The 22,859-nt window shown below is 40.9% G+C and overlaps 1 long non-coding RNA gene and 1 pseudogene across 1 annotated transcript; both read left to right on the top strand.

The window, feature by feature from the left end:
• The first annotated feature begins 2,349 nt into the window (after positions 1–2,349).
• LOC137348982 (Ig heavy chain C region, secreted form-like) lies at positions 2,350–18,773 on the top strand (annotated as a pseudogene).
• A 2,563-nt stretch (positions 18,774–21,336) lies between these two features.
• Positions 21,337–22,050, top strand: LOC137348985 (uncharacterized). The gene is made up of 2 exons (XR_010969187.1): positions 21,337–21,459; positions 21,599–22,050. It is a non-coding gene; the product is annotated as an uncharacterized lncRNA (long non-coding RNA).
• Positions 22,051–22,859: the final 809 nt, after the last annotated feature.

Below are 22,859 nucleotides of genomic sequence, written 5' to 3'. Positions count from 1 at the left end.
CATTGTGTCCAATGGTTTGCTATATTTCTGCTTTGACTGAAGTAATTCGGGTGAGGATATATTGAGAGCTTAGTTGTACATGAAAGGACCACATGTTCAGAAATATTACAATCGTCTCCTCTGAACACAGCCATATTCTCCCTTTATATGTTTGAGACGAAAATTTACCAGCAGCAGAGAAGGATCATCAGTCCCGCAGTGACATCTCTAGAATTCTCTTCGTGAATTGATCTTATTAGTTCTGGGTACCCTCGAGGTAGAAATGAACCAGAAAATCGGGAAGGACTGAGGCTTCAGAGTGACGCAAATGTAGGAAACGGGCTGCTTCATGTCAGGAGCAGTCGATCACAAAGATGTGAATGTAGAACAGTATATTTCCTGCCCATCTATCCATATGTCCAATCTGTTCATCGGCCCTTTAAACATAACAATCAGACATCCAACTATCCATCCATTCCTACATCACTGCAGCTGTCCCTCCATCCACATAAACAAGCATATTTATCTATTTCAGAATGCATCCTCTCTTTCTCTCTGAGACTATCTCTGTCTGTCTGTCTGTCTGTCTATCTATCTATCTATCTATCTATCTATCTATCTATCTATCTATCTATCTATCTATCTATTTATCTGTCTATCTATTACAATGTGTTGATGTGCTGGACAGGTTCCCCAGTGGACTGTTTTTACTAACGGGGTGGCTGTGACACTGGATTCATTTCCTTTTCTGAGATGGGAACAGTTCACATAGTTCCACAACTGAAAAAATATAATTGACTCCAGTGTTGTTGCTGGGTAGATTTGTTTATGAATAGGCTTCATTGACGATGTTAAGGATTTGAAGTTGGCTTGCAGCCAAGCCGTTAGTAATGAGGAAACAGTTCTTTGATTTACTGCACAGAACCCACAGATGCTTCCTGTAAATAACATTGGGTGTTCGAGCCTCCCTGACTGGATTGCTGCCAAATACTGTGAGGGCAGATTAGCGTGAATATGAATGGGAAAATATGTGATTTAACCATTTAAACATTAACTTATACAGCGGCGCCCTTGCAAAAAAAGAAAGCATTTTACGTGGCATCACATCAAAAGAACGATTTTCTGTAAATTTAGTGCTCAGATCATGATAAAATGGGAGTTCAAAATAATAAAGTGACCCACGCGACAATTAAATATAATTCTAGATAATTAAGACCATTTATTCCGTATTGCATGAAGTTCCAGAGAGAGATTTTAATGACCCGACATTCCGTATTGAGAGATTGGGAACCGCAAAGTAAATAAATAAATAGGTGGAATTGCCTTGAATCCGCTGCATTTCCTTGAATTTTCTCACAGAGCTGTCAATCACAAACAAATAAAGACTCCTCCATTACTGATAACAGTTGCGTAATGTACAGTTTAATTTATGATGATTTGGATTGTTTAACAAGCCCTCTCATAGCCAGACATGAGACAGACAATGGGGAGAGAAATGCTCAGTTTGCGATTCGTTTCCACAGTTGATAAAACGTTTATTCTTGTGATATTCTGTAGTATGGCGTGAATTCCTGATTCACTGTGCTCCTGAAACCAGTGTATATTGCACTGTTGCTATTAAAGTTAGCTGCAATGATTTGTGTGCCGGAGAGTAGATTTGTTGATCGCCGTTTCGGTTCTCATTCACTGGATTCCCTTTTTCGAAAAATAATCTGAATTTTACTTCTGACTCCTTAATTATCAAGCAAGCGGACTTCCTTTCCAGCCAATTTTCAAAGGGCTGTCTGAGAGTCACAGAGTCAGGAGCAATTCGAGAAATACAGAGAGAGAGATATACTTTTATAATGTTAGGCGTTTCTAATCACTCTGGTCTTAAATCGTGTAACTACAGTTATTCACATTGCAAATAGAATCACTTTACTAATATCCCGCATTCAGTTGCATAAATTGCTAACAAATTATTGGTATAGACTGAAGGGATAGATATAGAGAGATGGATTGACACACATTAACAGTCACTTTAGACCCTGGTAATGTAATTTAACCTGAGAGATTCACATCCCCTGTGAAGAGTTGAGGAAATAAAGAGATCTAATTTACAGTCCACAATGCAATTATTTATTACTGAACACATACTCAACTGCAATATCTCCATTTACTACCACGTAATACAGCATTAAAACCATAAAGTCAAATCGCTATCCCTGGATGCAGATAAAAAGTTCACATTTAATAATATCCCAGTGTCATGATATGAGTCCATTCTGTTAGTGATGTGGAAGGTGGGACGTGGATCCAGTAACCGCCTCTCTCAGGGAATCAATAGGCGGCGCCTATAACCTCGCCCCCTTCTGCCGGGTATTTAAATGCCGGTCACTGGGACCACAATACAACAGTCCGGGAGTGGATTTGTTCAGTGAGTTCTTACCAGAACCATTTTCCCTGAATTGCCAGAAGGATGAGGTCGGCGATTTCTCTCAGTCTGTTGCTGGTTTTCTTATCCCGTGAGTAGACTGTTACCGTCTCAGTGTTAGTCTCTCTCTGGAATGTTACAGAGTCAGGAATAATTTCACCAGGGTTAATCCTCGGGTTTTTAAATATTTTTTACAGGTGTCCATTCGGATGTCGTGTTGACTCAGTCAGAGGCAGAGACCGGGAAACCAGGAGGCTCCCTGAGACTGACCTGTAAAACCAGCGGGTTCACTCTTAGCAGCTACAGGATGTACTGGATCCGACAGGTTCCCGGACAGGGGCTGGAGTGGCTGGTTAGCTACTATAGTTCATCTAACAATGCTTACGCCCCAGAGATTAAAGATCGATTTACTGCGTCCAAAGACACTTCAAAAAACATCTTCGCTTTGGACATGAAGAAACTGAAGACCGAAGACACCGCCATTTATTACTGTGCCAGAGATCACAATGAGAAGAACCAGGGCAGGACCCGTACAATAACACATGGAGAGGGAATTCAACCACTTCCATCATAATGTAACGGTCAGTAATTGTATGAAATACAATATTAACGGCAGTGTTCAGAAACAGACCAGAGACCGTCTCTTACACAACTAGCACAGTGAAAATTCAATGGTTCAAATCTAAGACACTGATCGAAGTACTGATGAGTAATTTTGGCTGTGCTGATTTTTAATGTTAACAGTATCGGCAATTGCAGATCTGGATAAGATGCTAGTTTTAAGGTGACTGAGACCTGGAGCGAGTTACTTGGAGTCACTTCCTACTGCGTGGTGTAAACTTTTGGATATATTCCGAACTAGATCAGAAGTGGATTTCTATATGAAGTGAATGGTGAGAGGCAGTACTGAACAGAGAGTGAGTGCAGTATTTGTGCAGGTTCGTGTCACTGTGGGTACAGCAGTGGGTCACGGTGCTGTACAGAGCGAATTCCTCATACAAAAACCCCATAAGGGAGTTTGCACAAACCAGTGATCACTTAACACGGTAGATGGTCCGTAAAGAATGAGGGTTAAATAAAAATACTGGGGAAATATAATATAGATTTGTAAAAATGTATAAAAGTCTCCTGCGTAATTAGTGCTGACTGTCACGCTAAATCAGTACAGAAGCTTCAAAAGTATTCAAATCCCCTTTATAAATATAATGACGGGTATAAACTGAATTATCTTACTGATATACTCGGAGGGGAGTCGGAATCAGGTTTTTGAGGACGCTGTGGAATTTAATCTCTGTATTTTGCAGTTAACAGTCCACCGCAGTATTTTACACAATGTGGTTCACTGTGATATACTGGGTGGCACAGCAGTTACTGTCAATACAAAAACTCCCTCAGCACTAATTGATGAGTCTGGGTCAGTGCTCGCTTTAACAATCCAACGATATATACAGTGAAGTTCTATTTGTGTGCAGCACTGTCCTCCTAGCACGGTTTATTATGGATAAACGGATTAATTATTCATTCATCAGTTGGTGATTTCAATAATTGCTGATATGTTACTGTGTGAAATATAAAACATCAGGGAAAATTATAAAGAGTGAAAAGAATCATTAACGCAGTTATAATTTTACAAAGAATCATCAAGATTTTATTTTGCCTCTGGGCTGTGGATATTTAAAATAATGATGGATTTCTCTCTATTCTGTGCAGAGCCAGTTATTGTGTGACCCAGCCCAGGGAATGTAACACTGTGACGCAATGGACTACTGGGGACAAGGGACCATGGTGACTGTGACTGCAGGTAAGAAACATTCATTTATTCAGTAACTGTTTTATTTGTGTTTTTATTTCTATTTCTATTTATTTTAACGATACCTTAGTTCACTGAAATGTGGACTCGGTGGATTCCGTATTGAGATTTGGTGCAATATTTCATGTGATTTTGCTGCAAAGGGATGAGAGAATTTAACGGCTTCTCCACAGGCTGTGCTGTTGAAGGATTCAGTTACTGTTTGATGTGATTTGGTGTTAATTTGTTGATGAGACGGTGTGTCTGGGCTACTTTAAATACCGAACTGTTGTTAAACTGTTCGACATTTCTGCTGATCATCTTGCTGACATTTAGTCGCTGCAGGTTTTCTAGTCTAGCGCAAACAATAAGTGTTTAAATATGTTTGAAATAAAAGTATAGGCAGAAAGCTTCAATGGTTAAGAATAGTCTTACAATATTTTGATTCATATTTGTGGTAATTAAATTGCCATCTGTCAATCTACTGCTCAGGAATGCTCACATGTAGTACAATAAATGTTGATGTAATTAAAAGCTTCATAAATCACAAACTTGCAGCTTTGGTCAGATTTAAATTAATATAATCTTCGTTATTATAATGCAGTGATATCAGCCAATATCAATGGATTATGCCATTGGCTCATAATAATTTATTAAACATGTTCTGTCTACTAACAATTCTGCGACCATTGTTTCAAATATCTGATCATTTTAATAATTAGTTAGTTCAGGTATAGGCGAGCTCGGTGGATTCTGCATTGAGATTTTTTTTTTGCAATATTGCATTTCATTCTGCTGGTATTATTTGTAGAATTAAGCTGCTTCTCCATGAAATGTACTGTGGCGGGATTCAGTTCCTCAGTGATGTGATTTGGTGTTCATCTGTTGAAGAGAGTGTGTTACTTTGAATAAGTAAAATTTGTGAAACAGTTTGGTGTTTCTACATTGTTTAATCTCGAGCGAGCGGCTGCAGGTTTTCTGATCGAATTGAAACGTTCTATGTGTTTAAAACTGTTTGAAAGAAATGAGAAATAATATTTTAAGATATTTCATGGCATTTTAAAAATTTAACTGATAATTACAGGTTAAACTATTAAGCCATGGTTTGTGACGTGAAAGTCCGTTAAATGTTACTGCAATTACAAACTGCATAATTAGAAGGTTTGCAGATTGGAGAGTAAAGTTAATGTAATTCAAACAGTTTTAATGCGGCAATATCTCATCAGATAAACCAAATATGCTTTAATATTAACATCGATTCATTATTCATTAATCGACTTTCACAGTTCTGGGGTGCCATGTGCACAATTATCGTGACCAGAAATGTTATGGGCTGGAGACAATTTTAATTTATGCTTGAAATTATTTCAATAAGAGTGTACTTATTCTAGTGCTGTGTTCAGTTTGATGAACGATTTTGAATTAATTGTTATATTTCTGATTAAAACAAGTGAATTACAGCTTGTCTTGACTTCTAACTTCAATAGGAGTTGTAAATTGCAGTTTGTCAGTGTAATATATCTGTCCGGTTATTACATTCTTTGCGTGCAGCCCAAACCATGTTCTTCCTTAAATGTCATTTGTTGTTGGATAGTGAGATAATTATCACTAATCTAATATTAACAATTTTCCTGAGACAGGAAGTTGCTGGCAGTCAAAGTATTGCAGATATGATTTTGTTTAAATTGAAGAAACTTGCAAACTGCGTAAGGCTGGAGGCAAACAAATAACCCCTTGAAATTCAAGCAGATTCAATTAATTACAAAAGGTTAATGTTAGTTTTTAATTCAGTAACAAAATCCTGTCTCCCATCGGTATGCTGCACACAGGATAGAATTATAGACAAAGAACAGATTATACCTGAGAGTTATGCTTAATTCTTATGAAATATTAAATTGATCAGCAAAATCTGGGTTACATTTGTTCATTAAGTTTGAAATGTCGCAGATGATCTGGAAGAATTATTCTCTGTCCAATTTTACAGTGATCATTTTGGAGCTTCTTTCAATAAAAAAAAACAGAATATATTTACCAATTAATTTACGGGGATTGTGTGCATTACGAGAATAAAGTATAAAAACATTGTCTGATTAAATAGAGGCAGCACAGTTCCTGATCGCAAACTGTCCGGATGTTTTTGATTTTTTTCTTAGATGGTTAAGATTTATGACAATATTTAAACACCAGAGTCCTGCTTTCACAAACAGGGGATGTTACAGCCCATGAACAGTTAGTGAGATGTGACCCTGGCCTGGCTTGAAACTATTTAAAATATTCCACTCTTAAATCCATCGTGTGAAATACTCGCTGAGATTAGACAGAGTTTATGATATATCAACACATTCAGATACATGCGCAGTTTCCAAGTTTGTAGATTGAAAGCAGGGCCGAAGTAGAAATTATTGTTCATTTTAAATTATTGAACTGTGATTCGATTAAGTAATATATTTGTCTGAATGTTTTCATCGATCAATATGACGTCTATTATTTAATATTGATTAAATGTCATATTAATTTAATTAAAATCCGATAATTTCACAGAAATTGGTCTTGAATTAATATTAACTAATGCTCAAAATTACAGTGTAAAATCAGGTAACCTAAATATTAACCTAGAATATAATAGCGCTAATTCAGTAAACATAAATGACCTCCCAGGAGTCCAATGAGTGCAAAATAGCAAGGGCCGGAGAGAATTTTGAATGATGTCCAAAAATAATTTAGAGAACAACACATTTCTTACTCAGCTGTTCTCAGCTCGATAAGGTTTCACCGCTGATTTTAATTAACTTTGTGTATTGCTTCAATGCTTTTTTGATAACATTTAGTTCTGAAATTGTATCAAACCAGTGGGTAATCTGTTTGCAATTAAATGTCTCCTGATTTGCTAAATTCTTTATCTGTCACTGAGTTCCTGTCACCGACATCAAAGTTTCCTGAATGTGGATTGTTTTGGTGTACTCATTTTAAGGGAAACTTTCTCACAGAATCACAGAATAATACAGTGCAGAAGAGGCCATTCGGCCCATTGAGTCTGCACTGATGCATTAATGGCACTTGATTTGTCTACCTAATCCCATTTGCCAGCACGTGGCCCATCGCCTTGAATGTTGTGACGTGCCAAATGCTCATCCAGGTACTTTTTAAAGGATGTGAGGCAACCGGCCTCGACAACCCACCCAGGCAGTGGCCTTCCAGAACGTCACCATCCTCTGGGTAAAAAAGTAAGTTCTTCCTCAGATCCCCCTTAAACCTCCCACCCCTCACCTTAAACTACTGTCCCCTTGTAATGGACCCTTCAACTAAGGGTAACAGATGCTCCCTTCACACCCTGTCCATGCCCCTCATAATCTTGTACACCTCGATCAGGTCACCCCTCAGTCTTCTCTGCTCCAGCGAAAACAACCCAAGCCGATCCAACCTCTCTCCATAGCTTAAATGTTCTATCCCAGGCAACATCCTGGTGAATCGCCTCTGCACCCCCTCCAGTGCAATCACATCCTTCCTATAATGTGGCGACCAGAATTGCACACAGTACTCCAGTGTGGCCTGACCAAAGTTCTGTACAACTCCAACATGTCCTCTCTGCTTTTGTAATCTATGCCTCGATTGAGAAAGGCAAGTGTCCCATATGCCTTTTTCACCACCCTATTAACCTGCCCTTCTTCCTTCAGAGTTCTATGGACAAACACGCCAAGGTCCCTTTATTCCTCAGAACTTCCCAGTGTCAGGTCATTCATTGAATACTTCCGTATCACATTATTCCTTCCAAAGTGTATCACCTCACACTTTTCAGCGTTAAATTCCATTTGACATCGCCATGCTGACCATAACCTAATCAAATTTTGCCTCGCCAAGTGGAGATAGATTCTCTCCTTCAGAATTTTCATACACGTTTTTAAGATTGCAAACAGACAGGGAGAAACATTTGGAGGTCGAAGGGAGTTTTGGAAATGACTATCAGTTTAATTTCAAAGAGCTTACAGACTTGGAATGGTCACAATTTGACAATTGATAAATTAGAATCAAACAGCTTCATTGAAATTGACAGATTGAACAGATCTATCTGCTGAGAGCCCGATTGTTGCATCGTTTGTGCCTGTTCAGTTTCTGTGCGCCTGCTTACTGTGTCGGGACGAGGAGCCCTCCCTACAGGTGGTAAACAGTCTGATTCGTTCTCCTGCAACTTGATCCATTTATTTAAGAAGCTTGTATCTGTGAGAAACCTAAAGTTTTGACTTTAAGTTTGATGAGGCGCCTCAGCAATGAGATCAGTATTCCAGTCTGTGACAATCAGAAATAACACTTCAGAGACACGACAGACAGACTGTAGAAGGATATTTGGTCAGTTTGTAATCAGCAATGTACCTCCCTTGGGAGTGTTTGATTCGGCAATGTAGGGGAAGCTTTACTGCATACTTAATGCATACTGTAACTATCCTGGATCCGTTTGATGAGGCAAGGGTAGAGGGAGAAATTACTCTGTACCTAAACCTGGTTCAACCTGTCCTGGATGTATTTGATGGGACAGCGTAGAGGGAACTATTTGTTTTAAATATTAAACTAGTGCTGTACCTGACCCAGAGCGACAGTGTAGTGTAGAGGCGGCTTTCCTCCGAATATAACACTTGCGATGTCTGACCTTACAGCTCATGACAGGGCCGTACAAGGGGGTCTTTACTCGATCGCTTATCTTTCCTGTACCTGACCTGAGAGTGTTTTCCCCAGTGTTCCAAGCATCCTTAATCTGCATCTAACTTAGAACTTGTGAGTTCTTGACCCAGATATATAAAAATAAATCGTTCCATTGCCCAGATTAAACAACGCATATTAATTGGTATTAATATTCTTTCATGGCCAAATTTTAATGAATTAATAATATTTAAAAATGTTAAGCATCAGATAATTATTGAATGAAATTGGTCTGATTTTGAGAGCGCTTTCAGAACAAACAGTTGCAGGAAGTGACTGTAAACATTCCAGAGAACAGCACCTGTTCTGATCTGATGAGGCTGGAAGACCTTTTGGCGATTTAAATGGAGAAAAGTCGAGACTCCTGCTCCAAATAACCATCATGATAATCTCATGTTTAAAACCAGTATTTCGTTCAAGTATTTTCAAAAGATAACAGGCAGTGATAAACTCTGAGATGCAGTTATTGGACTGGGTCACAGCAGAGGGCACAAAGCCACTGAAGTAAGCTTCTGTGTAACTTTTGAAGTGATACAGTTAGCCTGCAATCAATGTCAATCACAATAAACTTTAAGTCTCCGACGGTATCTGATTGACTCACTTCTATTAAATCTTTCAGATCCTCTTATTTTAAAAATCCTCTTTCATTATAATAAGCAATAGAAACAAATGTCAGAGATGTTCAAATTTATGAAGCCTTTCCTCCCATTGAATTTGGAAGAACTAACTCGACTGAGTCGGGTAGGATCACAGAATCTTCTCGTAGGTAATGTGGCCATTCAGCCCGCCATGCCTGTGTTAGCTCTGAAAGAGCTCTCCAATTTAATCCTACAAGCCATTTCCCCCCTCATAACCATGAAATGTAGTCTCCTTCTAGGACATGTCCTGGTGCCTTGTGCATTCCAGATGCGCTTACAGAGAGCATGCATCGACACGATGGGTTGAATGGTCTCCCTTTGTGCTGTAACCGTTCTATGCTTCTGTGAAAATCACCTTCTGTCAGGAAAGAGACCTCCTTCTGCAGCCACCACCCCGCCCACACTCCATTTTGTTGCCAATTATTTATTTTACCACTGACCCACTTGCCAGAGGAAACAGTTTCTCCTTATCTGCAACATCAAGACATCCCATAATTTTGAACATGCCTATTCAGTATCCAGCGAAGGAGAACATTTCAACTTGTATAATCTCTCCACATAACTGAACTCCTTCATTCCTGACATCATCCTGGTAAACTCCCTCTGCACTCTCCCCAAAGCCGTGACCTTCTTCCGAAAGTGTGATGGCCAGAATTGTGCAAAAAATACTCCAGCCTAATCAGTGACTTGCAAAGCTTTAACATGACTTCCTTGTTTGTATTCAATAATCCATTTTACAAGACCAAGTGTTCTATTTGCTTTCTTAACCATCTTCAAAACATTGTGAATATGCACCTCAGGCCCCTCTACCGTTCTACCCCCTTCAAAATAGTACCACTTACATTGCATTAGCTTTCCCCGTTGTTCCTCAATGTCCAGCACTTCACATTTAACCGCATTAAATTGCATCTGCTCTGTCTCTGAATATTTCACCAGTCTGTCTATGTCCTCCTGAACTCTGTTGCTATCCTGCTCACAATTTGTTTCGTATAATTCTCGAACTTCGAAATTCTGCTCCCCAAATGGGCGGCACAGTGGCGCAGTGGTTAGCACCGCAGCCTCACAGCTCCAGGGACCCGGGTTCGATTCTGGGTTCTGCCTGTGTGGAGTTTGCAAGTTCTCCCTGTGGGTTTTCTCCGGGTGCTCCGGTTTCCTCCCACAAGCCAAAAAACTTATAGGTTGATAGGTAAATTGGCCATTGTAAATTGCCCCTAGTGTAGGTCGGTGGTAGGGAATATGGGATTACTGTAGGGTTAGTATAAATGGGTGGTTGTTGGTCGGCGCAGACTCGGTGGGCCGAAAGGCCTGTTTCAGTGCTGTATTTCTAAATTTTCTGAATGTTGTCTGATGTGGAATGTTATCTAATGTCATTTGAGAGCCCATCTGTCCAACCTTTGTGCCACCAACATCGACAATCTCTTTTCCATCCTTTTGGTGAGCGAGCTTTCAATATCTGACCAATAAGCCTCAAGTGTTTGAATTGTCCATACAAAACAGAAGTGAGAGTTGGCCATGTCAGCAATAACACTTCAGGAACTTTTGTCCTCCCTTGCCTGGAACTTACTGATATTCACTCGATGTATAATGTGTAAGTAATGTGAATATCAGATATTTATAGAAGAAACCTCTCCTGATGTTCACATTATGGTCGGTGCAAGCTACAAGAAGATGTGTCTGTAACAACACAGTCAGCAACACCAGTTCTCACTGGCGAGGGGTGGGAAGATACTTTGGAAAATTAAATGGACCATTTCAAGAACATCATTCCAGATGACCGATATTTAGGAATCGGATTTATTTCGGATTATTAATTGAGCTGGAGGGAGCAGCAAACTCGGGAGAGATCCATTCAGTAAAGCTAGAACACAAATCACAATCTTCAAGTACTGAGAAGGAAACTGATAGTCTAGAGTCAATGCCGAGTCATCTAAAATTTTAATTCCAGAAACTAGGTTGTGTAAAAATTCCCCTCTGAAATCTGTGTACTAAATGATTCAGTCCATGTTTCAAAGGAGACTTCAACTATTTATTGTTAAAGTTCTTTATTGTTGTGGGAACATAGAAGATTAAAATGAAGTCATGTAGAGGTGTTTTGAATAATGAATGTTTTATCCAGAAACTTCGAAACCAATTTGCCCAGATCAGTGAGTTGGACTGTAGAGGGCACTGATTTAAAATCAGCGTCAAAAGAATGAAGGAAGAGGGTATGAATCTACTTTTCTACACAGGGGGTTGTTAGGATCTGGGATGTCCTATCAGAAAGAGAGCTGTCAACAGAATCCAACATAGCTGGATAAAATGGAACTTTAGAAAAGAAGATTAGGAATTGGAATAAAAACAAGAAATGTTGGAAATACTCAGCAGGTCACTGTTGAAGGGTCACTGACCTGAAACGTTAACTCGGTTTCTCTCTCCACAGATACTGCCAGACTTGCTGAGCATTTCCAGCATTTCTTGTTTTTATTTCTGATTTCCAGCATCCGCAGTATGTTGCTTTAAATTAGTAATTGGAAGGTCAGCGGGATCGCTGGAGTGATCTTTCACAGGCTTGATGGACCGAATGGCCTATTTCTCTGCTATCATTTCTATTATTTTATAATCCTGGGTCATGTACATGCTAGGATTTGTTGTAGGTTTTTTTATGGGGAAATAATGAAAGGACTTTGCCTGGGAGTCAAGTTTCGGGTTATAAACTCGTTTTATAAGCACACATTGCGATGCCTCTTTTTAAGAGTAGCCGCTATTTGGGGGTGGTGAGAGGTGGGGGTAGGCGTGGGGTGGAGGGGTGGGGGGGGGTGGGTGGTGGTGGTATGTGGAGGGGTGGGGAAACCCAGCAGTCAATTTGCAGAGAGTAAATTTCCAAAAACTGCAATTAATAAATGCCGAGTGCTTTTTTTTTGGCAAGGTGCTGTTGGTTTAGAAATAAGTACTAGCTGAAATAGTGGGGAATCTCCTCTTCCAGATCAGTCCAATGGAGGGTACTTTATTGAGATGACTTCAAAAGGCTCTTAATTTTGTAATGTGACAGGTCCTGAAAGAGAGGTGTTTTCCTAACCAGGGGAACGACAGGCGATTATCACCAAACGATGGATCTAAATGAAGCTGAAATGCGGCTGAAGGTTTTAATCGGAAAATATTGGAATCAGTTTCTAGCTGGAGTTAAATTCCGATGTGTCTGGTTACTTAATAAGCAAGAATCACAGAGTCTAACTTGTTCAATCTGCCATTGTTTCCCAGCGACACCGTCTCCCCCAACACTTTATGGTCTGTGCTCCTGTGAACAACCCAACACCGGTGGCTCCGTTGCCTACGGCTGTTTGGCGATGGACTACATCCCCCAAATCACCAGCGTTTCCTGGAAGAAAGATCAAGAGACGATCACCACTGGACTGAAGACTTACCCATCAGTGCTGAACAAGAAGGGAACCTACACCCTGAGCAGCCAGTTAACCATCACCGAATCAGAGGTGGGAAGCAGCAAAATCTACTGCGAGGTTCGACGCGGAGAGTCAGTCTGGATCAAGGAAATTCCAGGTTAGTGTTGTGGAAACTGTGAAAAACACAAAAGCTATAATAATCTTTTGTAGAGCTTTGGCTATATCACATTTAGAGCACTGTGCTTTGTTCTAATTCCTGGAGATTCCAGTTAGTGTCTGCTTGACATCTGTTAAAATGTAAGAACAGTTTGCATTAGTTATTAATTTCTTCTAGAAATGTCTAACATGTTTTTCTTGAAGATTGTCAAGGCGACATCGTCCATCCAACTGTTCTCCTCACCCAGACTTCCAGTGAAGAAATCACAAGCAGCAGATTTGCAACTGTCTTGTGTTCAATCATCGATTTCCATCCAGAGTCAATAACCGTGAGTTGGTTGAAGGATGGACAATCCATGGATTCGGGCTTCGTCACCTCTCCCGCCTGTGAAGTGAACGGAAACTTCTCAGCGACCAGTCGGCTGACAGTCCCCGCTGGGGAATGGTTCACCAACACGGTCTATACCTGCCAGGTCTCCCATCAAGCGGTCACCCAAAGCCGAAACATCACCGGATCTCAGGGTAAGAGACACAAATGGAGAAAGCTCCAGATCATTCTGTTCTATGATGAATATCAAAGGCAGGAAATTATTGGAATTAGTACAAATCACAGAATAATTTCTAATTTACCATCATGTAGGTTTTATTTTGCTTTGTTCTGCTGTGAGTGCTGAATTAGTTTTGCTCAAAGTTCAACATGTTATTGCATCACCAAATAATGGTTCCCTCTGCTTTGATACAAGAACACAAGAAATAGGATCAGAAGTAGACCATATGGCCCATCGAGCCTGCTTCGCCATTCAATACGATCATGGCTGTTCTTGGGCTTCAATTCCACTTTCCTGCCCGCTCCCCATATCCCTTGATTACCCGCGAGGCCAAACATCTATCTATGCCAGCCTTAAATGTATTCAATGATGGAGCATCCACAACCCTCTGTGGTGGAGAATTCCAAAGATTCACAATTCTTTGAGTGCAGTAATTTCTTCTCATCTCAGTCCTGAATTATTGGCTCCTTATCCTGAGGCTGTTTCCCCGTGTTTTAGATTGCCTGACCAATGGGAACAATCTCTCAGCTTCTACCCTATCAAGCCCTTTCAGAATCTCGTGTGTCTCAATTAGATTGCCTTTCATTCTTCTAAACACCAGAGAATATAGGCCCAATTTACTCAGTCTCTCATCACCGGACAAGCCCATCAACCAATGCGGCCAATTTAGTAAATCTTCGCAGCACTGCCTCAAGTGAAAGGACATCCTTTCTTCAATGTGAAGGCCAAAACTGCACGCAGTATTCCATTTGCGATCTCACCAAAGCCCTGTACAATTTTGGTAAGACTTCTTTATTCCTGTACTCCAATCTCCTTGCACAAAAGGCCAACATGCCATTTACCTTCCTAATAGCCGGATGCACTTGTATGGTAACTTTGTGTGTTCCTTGCACGAGTACCCCCAAGTCTCTTGGAACATTAACACTTACCATTTTCACTCCTACCAAAATATTTGGCTTTTCTATTTTTACGACCAAAGTGAACAATTTCAGAACTCCCTATATAATACTCCATTTGCCAACTTTTTGTCAGTCACTTAACCTGTCTATATCTCTTTGCAGCCTCTCTATATATCCTCCCCACAGCTTACCTTTCCACTGAACTTTGTATCATCAGCAAACTTAGATACATTACTCTCTGTCTTTTCTTCCAAGTCATTAATATAGAGTGTAAATAGCTGAGACACCAGCACTGATCCTTGCGGCACCCCACTATTCACTGCCTTCCAACTTAAAAATGCCTCATTTATGCCCACTCTCTGCTTCCTGTCTGTTAACCAATCCTTTGTCCGCGCTGATATACTACCTCCAGCACCATGTGCCCTGACCTTGCCTATTATTCTTTTATGTGGCACCTTACTGAATGCCTTTTGAAAGTCCAGGTACACTGCATCTACTCGTTCCCCTTTATCTGCCCTACTAGTTACATCCTCAGAAATCTCTAATACATTTGTTAAACAGTATCTCCCTTTAGTAACACCACGCTGACTTGTTCTAATCATACTATGCTTTTCCAAGTGTAATGTCAAGACTTCTTGAATAATAGTTTCCAGCATCTTTCCAACGACTGACGTCAGGCTAACTGGATTGTAGTTCCTTGTTTTCTCTCTACCTCCTTTCTTGAAAAGCGGCATAACATTTGCCATAACATCCAGGCTGATGGGACCATTCCTGAATCTAAGGAATTCTGGAAAGTCACAGCCATCACATCCACTATCTCTGCAGTTATCTCTTTTAGAACCCCAGGATGTAAGCCATCAGGTCCTGGGAACTTGTCAGATTTTACTCTGTCAAGTTTCTCCAATACTTTTTCTCGGCTGATATCAATATCCTTAATTTTCTCACTCTTTTTAGCCCCTAGGTTACTGCCTGTTTCTGGTATGGAACTTGTGTCTTCTACTGTGAAGACAGACACAAAATATTTGTTCAATGCCTCTGCCATTTCCTCATTCCCCATGATGATTTCTCCTGTCTCTGCCTCTAAGGGACCAACGTCTACTTTGGCTTCTCTTTTCCTTTTTATGTACTTATAAAAGATCTTCCAAACTATTTTTATATTGATGGCTAGTTTACTCTCAAATTCTATTTTTTCCCTTTTTATCAACTTTTTGGTAGTCCTTTGCTGCTTTCTAAAACACTCCCAATCCTCAGTCTTACATCTCATTGTTGTCACATAGTGAATGAGGTGGCCTTGATATCAGGTTTATCTTGAGTTGGCTGATTATATTCAGAGCGGCAATAAGTGGCTGGACGTTTCCTGGTTACAGCCTCGGGATCAAGCGCTAGAAAGAGCATCGATTTAGAAAACTGTGTTCAATTCAGAACTCCGGAGTTCAGGAGGAATCTATTGGCCGTGGGAGTGGTGCAACAGAAACTGACTTGAATTGTAACGCGGCTGAACGGGTTAAATTAAGAGGACAGATTTCACAGACCAAACTGGCATTGCTTTCAGGATTGAAGGGGGATCTAATTGAGGTGTTTAAGATGTTTACTGCAATTGATGGAGTCGATGGAGAAAAATATTTCCTCTGGTGAGGGACTCGAGAGCAAGGGGGCATAACTTTCAAATGAGACCAAGGTTATTCAGGGATGATATCAGGAAGCTAACATTTATGCAGTGGCTATCGGTGATCTGGTATTCTCTCCCTCAACTCGCTCTTGAAGTTTGGCATCAATTGGAAATTTTAATGTTGAGATTGATAGATTTATGCAAAGCAAGACTATTAAGGATCGCATATGGGCAGACGGGATTAAGATGCAGGTCAGCCATTGCCTATTTGAATGGCAGAACAGGCTGGAGGGGCTGAATGACCTACGCTTTTTCCTATGTTTCTATTATTGCCCTCTTGTCAGATCGCCTTCTGACTGCAGACTGACATATGAGGCGTTCTGACTCATGACAGATATAAGAAAACTGCCTCATACCGTTATTGTAAGTTATTCTGCACCTCAAAGCGATTCCTCAGAAGTGCATTTTCCCGATTTTTCACCCCTCCTCCGATTGGTTCCTTCACATGCAGTGGTTAGCACCGCAGCCTCACAACTCCAGCGACCCGGGTTCAATTCTGGGTACTGCCTGTGTGGAGTTTGCAAGTTCTCCCTGTGTCTGCGTGGGTTTTCTCCGGGTGCTCCGGTTTCCTCCCACAAGCCAAAAGACTTGCAGGTTGATAGGTAAATTGGCTATTATAAATTTCCCCTAGTATAGGTAGGTGGGAGGGGAATATAGGGACAGGTGAGGAAATGGCAGGAATATGGGATTAGTGTAGGATTAGTATAAATGGGTGGTTAATGGTCGGCACAGACTCGGTGGGCCGAAGGGCCTGTTTCAGTGCTGTATCTCTAAATCTAAAATCTAAATATTTTCCTCTCCCCAAATACCGTGACAAGGTGCCAGAAAATTAAGTTTGTTTCCTGTTGGGCCTAAAATTCGGGATTTCATTTGACTCTCGTTATGAGCCAGTGTGAATTAGATAAAGAGCTCGTGGGTGTCAGAGCCATTATATTTAGAGGAGATGTGATCCGGTGCAAGGACTGATAGACGGGCGGAAATACTAACAAACGAACATCCGAATTAGGAACAGGAGTAGGCCATACGGCCCTTCGAGCTTGCTCCGAAGGGATTTCGGGAAGAACATTATTCAGTGCGTAACACAATTTCTCCCGCAATTATTCGATTTTTACTCTGGGTACTTGCTTCAAAGCCCATTATAGGCTTTTTAGGGTGCAAGTACACAGTATATGTTACAGAATCTCCCGGAAGCTTTTTCAGGTTGTTGTCCTTCCAATAAACGATATTAATAAAGCAACAGCCTGAGGTCGATGTCTCGAAGTTGATTTATTCTCCTAGAGACAGTGAAGGCTCAATATTGGTGTCTGATTCTGAAGATGAATCTTTGTTTTATTGCCATTTCTGTTTTACAGTTCCTTGTTCCTGCAATGATCCAGTAATTAAGCTACTGCCACCATCAATAGAACAGGTCTTACTGGAGGCGACGGTGACCTTAACCTGCCTCGTGTCTAATGCTCCTTATGGTGTCAACGTGTCCTGGACACAAGAACAGAAGCCTTTGAAATCTGAGATTGCCGTGCAACCCGGAGAGGATTCCGACAGTGTGATCAGCACCGTAGACATCTCGGCACAATCCTGGCTGAGTGGGGTTGATTTCTACTGTGTGGTGAGCCATCAGGATCTGCCGACTCCTCTCAGAGATTTCATCCACAAGGAAAAAAGTGAGCGGTGAGATTGAAACAATAAGTGAGAGGTTGTGCTTATTTCCGGTGTTTGTACAAGGAACAATTCGTCCTATTAAGTGTTCTCATGGATTATTCTGATAATTTAATTGTAATTCTGCAAACGAAACGCTCTGGAACCAGAGGTGATGCAATTACAGGGAAGCTAGATAAGTAGATGAGGGAGAAAGGTTTAGAAAGAGATGAAGTGAGGTGGGAGGAGGTTCGTGGGCGGCATAAACACCAGCACAGGCTAGCTGGGCTGAATGGCCTGTTCCTGTGCTTTTTACTTCTATGTAATTTTCCAGTCTAATCCTTTAAGTTCTCTGCGAAGGGGATTGCATCCGCCTCTGCTCCGGGCTGGGAAACAGGACAGGCCGCAGAGGGGAAAGGGAAACCTTTAAAATTCAGCACAAATCACATTTCTCTCACATCTAACCAACGGTTTAATTATCTGTGGAATTATCCAGTTCATTGATGTCGATTTTAATTTTTCTGCAGATAAAGATCTGCGGGAACCGTCCGTATCTGTCCTCCTGCCCCCGGCAGACGATGTCTCCGCTCAGAGGTTCCTCTCCCTCACCTGCTTAGTGAGAGGTTTCTCCCCCCGAGAGATCTTCGTCAAGTGGACCGTCAATGACAAGTCGGTGAATCCCGGTAACTACAAGAACACCGAGGTGATGGCGGAGAACGACAAGAGCTCCTACTTCATCTACAGCCTGTTATCCATTGCAGCGGAGGAGTGGGCCAGCGGCGCTTCATACTCCTGTGTGGTGGGACATGAAGCGATCCCCTTGAAGATCATCAACAGAACAGTTAATAAATCCAGCGGTAAACCGAGTTTTGTGAACATTTCCCTTGCACTGTTGGATACTGTCAATTCATGTCAATGAGAATCTCTCGATTGCATTTTAATTCTTAAATAAAAATCAATAAAGACATTTTCCTCCAATCACGATTCAAATACACAAGCGCTCAATTAATTCTGCTTCCCACATTTTCTAAGGGTAGATCTATTCATCTAAAGTGGGATATTTGCAGGTCTCGGGCCCAAATCTTGTGCAATCAGTGCTCCCAACTCAGATCCCACAGGTTAGCGACAGAGGAAAACTGATTCATTACAGGATTCCGGAAGGTAACACCAGCAACTTAGCTTTCCTCCTGCCTTGTCTGGGGATATCTGAAAATTTCCCTTTTCTAATGAACAAACGAAGTGCATTTAGATATCGGTATTCCTGCTTCTCGTGTTGTCCACCCCTTCGGTATTGAGGTCAGTTTGCAGTTTCAGCATCACATGCTCTGGGAACTGAACCGAAGGCCACACACAAGTACGATCTGCACTCACAATTCTCCATCAGAAAGAGGGGAAAGTACAATTTATTAATCTACTGTAGATCCACATCCGAAACAGAGAGGGGGAAAGGGTAATTGTTAATCCACTGTTACTCCACTTCACCAATAGAGAAGGAAGGCAATTGTGGACCTACTGTAATAGGCCCCCCACCCCTCACCAATTCCTCGAAAGAGAAAGGAGTAAGGGCATTTGTTAACCCACTATACTCCCACTCCCCCTGCAGAGAGATTGGAAGCCAACTGCTCTTCATGATCGGATTCAATTGCCATCAGTTCAAAGTCGGCTTCCAGTTCACTGTACGAAGGTTTAAACATTCCAAATGGGAAACATATTGCAAAATATATCTTTATGCAACATGATATCTTAAAACATTTTCCTGTTGGCCACGTTCCCTGACAGATTAAATTCCAATAGTCTAAATCTAACTGGTGATTTAATCATCCACTATTCCTGTTGTGCTGAGGCCCATCATTTTCATTGTTGCATTCATCCAGCTGATGTCATATTGCATCTCGCACAGAATAGATTTACGCACAGAACGATAAAGAATATTCTCTGCAGTGCACACCGTCAGGGCTAGACGTGGTTATTTGTGCTCTCTGAAATTTCGTTTAATAATAAAAATGTACAGGCACACGGACATAAACAAACACATAAACACACGCACATGTACAAACACACATTTGCATCTACATACACAAACAAACCCAAACGCTGAAAGAAAGATTCCCACAGTCACATACGCAAACACGAACATAAATGCACACGTTAGTACAGTCTCACGAAAGCAGAAACCTAGACATAAAAGCACACACTATCACACACATTAACACATACATGGACACATACACTCGCATATTAACAGACTCGGGTACATATGCACACAGATAAACAGACACACTAACACATTAACACACTCACTCACAAACAAATAGACACCAATATTAACATGGATACACAAGCGCGCACATCAGCACATACATTAGCACACATGCACACATAAACACACATTAATATATGCATTAATACATAAACGTAGACATCAACAAAAACATACATTCGCACACTCATGGGGACACAAGCAGGCATAAATAACACATTAGCACACACACATGGACATATAAACACACATTGAAACACAGGGAAACATAAACACATCCATCAACACAGAAACACAGATATTAACACATGCATCGGGACACAGACACCGACATAAATAAACATCAACCGCTCATAAACAAAGATGGATAAAGAAACACAACACATATAGACTTACACACACACATATACACACCACAAACACACACATACACACACACCATACACACACAGACGGCTACTTGATTACACAAATCAATGCACATTGGCACATTAACACACTAACATACATGGACACATACACATAGGCATTAACATATAAACACGCGCATTGACACACACATGGGCACCCAAACAACTACATTGTTCCCACACATTAACACTCACACACACACACGTACACATGGAAACAGAGAGTGATGCAAAGGAAGATACTCGTACACATTTGCACAAACACTAAATGAGCAGACAAAATCACCAGGCTGTTGACGAAAGTAGAATTCAAATGCACTAATTGAATGGACACCATCTCCAACAACTTCCCGAATGCACGGTGGACCTAAAAAGATAACGAAGCAAAATTCTCACTTAGAAACTGAGGAATGTAAATGATTTTCAAGCGACATTCATCACATACAAATAAGATTGGAACTCGCATCCGAGCTCTTACTCAGCACAATTGACAATCTCCAAATAAGTAGATATCCGAACCCATCTTCAAAATAATTGTTATCGATCAGTAAACCTCCCTCGATATCTCATATTTCACCATAATAATCCCTTAAGAAAAACCGCAACTGCATCTAAAATAAAAAAGCGCCTGACACTGAAGAAAAAACTGACACATTTTCCAATAAGGCCTGGAGGACGATGATAAAGGAAGAATGATTGTGGAGTTGGTAACAGAGATAGATTACTGAGCATGATTAACTTAATAGCCACACATTGAAAATTAAATTAGAAAACCAATAATAGCTGAAGGAAGAGACATTCGAATGCAAAATATATGCTGGATTAATAAACTATTTGAAGATATTTCCTCCTCTATATCCGCGTAGATTCCTCAGACCACATCTGGATTGAAGACAATGAGGAAGAGAGCGGCAACATCTGGACAACCGCTTCCACATTCATCATCCTGTTCTTCCTGAGCATTTTCTACAGTGCTGCCGTCACTCTGGTGAAGGTGAGAATATTCAATCCACTCACACTTCAATTTAACTGAAGTTGTTTCACAAATCTCTAAAAGTTTCATAAATTTAACCTTGAGATGAATGTCCCGAACCACGAAATCTCTGCTTCACTCCTTTATCCCTCTTTTACAGGTCAAGTGATCGAGTGAATTTATGCCACCCTGGATTTTCCTCGTTTTTTAAACATCTCTGCATAACAGAAAAACACCAACAGTAAAATGCCTTCAATTTATAGTTCTGAATCTGTAGCTGAGAGAATCATAAATAGTATTCCCGTTTTCCTCTTTAAAATATGTGGGATAATCGTGGCTCTAATGTAAATGCGTCTTCGAGTTTCACCTTCGTTTGAATTTCATGTGTAAATAAGTAACTATTCCTTATTCACAAGTGGTCCCTTTTTATGTTGAGCTCCGTTTTCTCTCTCTGCTCTGTTACAGTTTTACAGAGAGCTGGCAGCTCAGATCGTATGTGTTCTGTACTCAATGTGACGTAAAGTTGTTATATTCATTTTGGACCTTTCTTTAAATCCTCTCTGTAAAATGTTCTTTTTTAAAATTGTTAATAAATATTGAGTAACACATGGACTAACTTGGACTTGACTGAATTCCTTGCCCTAATGACCCTCTACCACCGCTCCCTTTTCCCGATTACACGTTTCCTCACTTTCCTGACAGCTATTTTGCCACAGTCCTGTCCGGGTTGCGTTTAATCCCAAGGCTCTTCGGTGAAGGAGCTGCAGTGCCAACCAGAGTCCCTTCAGAGTAAAGACACCTTTCGTTCTGCCGTATCTTGCCAATCCCAGTGGCTGAATGACCGGACAGTGACCAGGAGCAACTCACTGAATTCTCCCATCTTATGGTCTGCCACAGTCATGTGCCAGGTTATATTGAAGAGCAGCGCTCTGCTCCATCGCACTCTGATACATGGAGGAATGCTGCCCCATCAAACCTTTCCAGGACAGGCACGGTACAGGTTTGATAGAGAATAAAGCTCGCTTTGCACTCTCTCATAAAACACTCCCAGGACAGGCAAAGCACCGGTTAGAAACAGAGTAAATCTCCGTCCCCACTGTCCCATCAAACACTCCCAGGGCAGGCACGGCACAGGTTAGTTACACAGGGGAGCTCTCTCTGCACTGTTCCTTTAAACATTCTCAGGACAGGTACTGCACAGGTTAGAAATATAACACATGAGAGAGCACAAACCCTGGCATGATTTCTGGAGACTGGTGCGTATCTGACACAATATACCATCGAACACAAATGCTGGGAATTATTTCAAGAGCCGGGGTCTATCTGATACGACAAGGAGCACAAATTCTAAGAATGATGCCAGAACCTTGGGCCTATCTAATGAACCAGAGAGGACGACCCCGGGTAATGATTTCCAATGC

This window comes from Heterodontus francisci, chromosome 34 (assembly GCF_036365525.1).
Source record: "Heterodontus francisci isolate sHetFra1 chromosome 34, sHetFra1.hap1, whole genome shotgun sequence".
Classification (NCBI taxonomy): Eukaryota; Metazoa; Chordata; class Chondrichthyes; order Heterodontiformes; family Heterodontidae; genus Heterodontus; species Heterodontus francisci.
The sequence above is the reverse complement of the archived record's forward strand: the minus strand, read 5'-3'. Positions and strand labels throughout refer to the sequence as shown.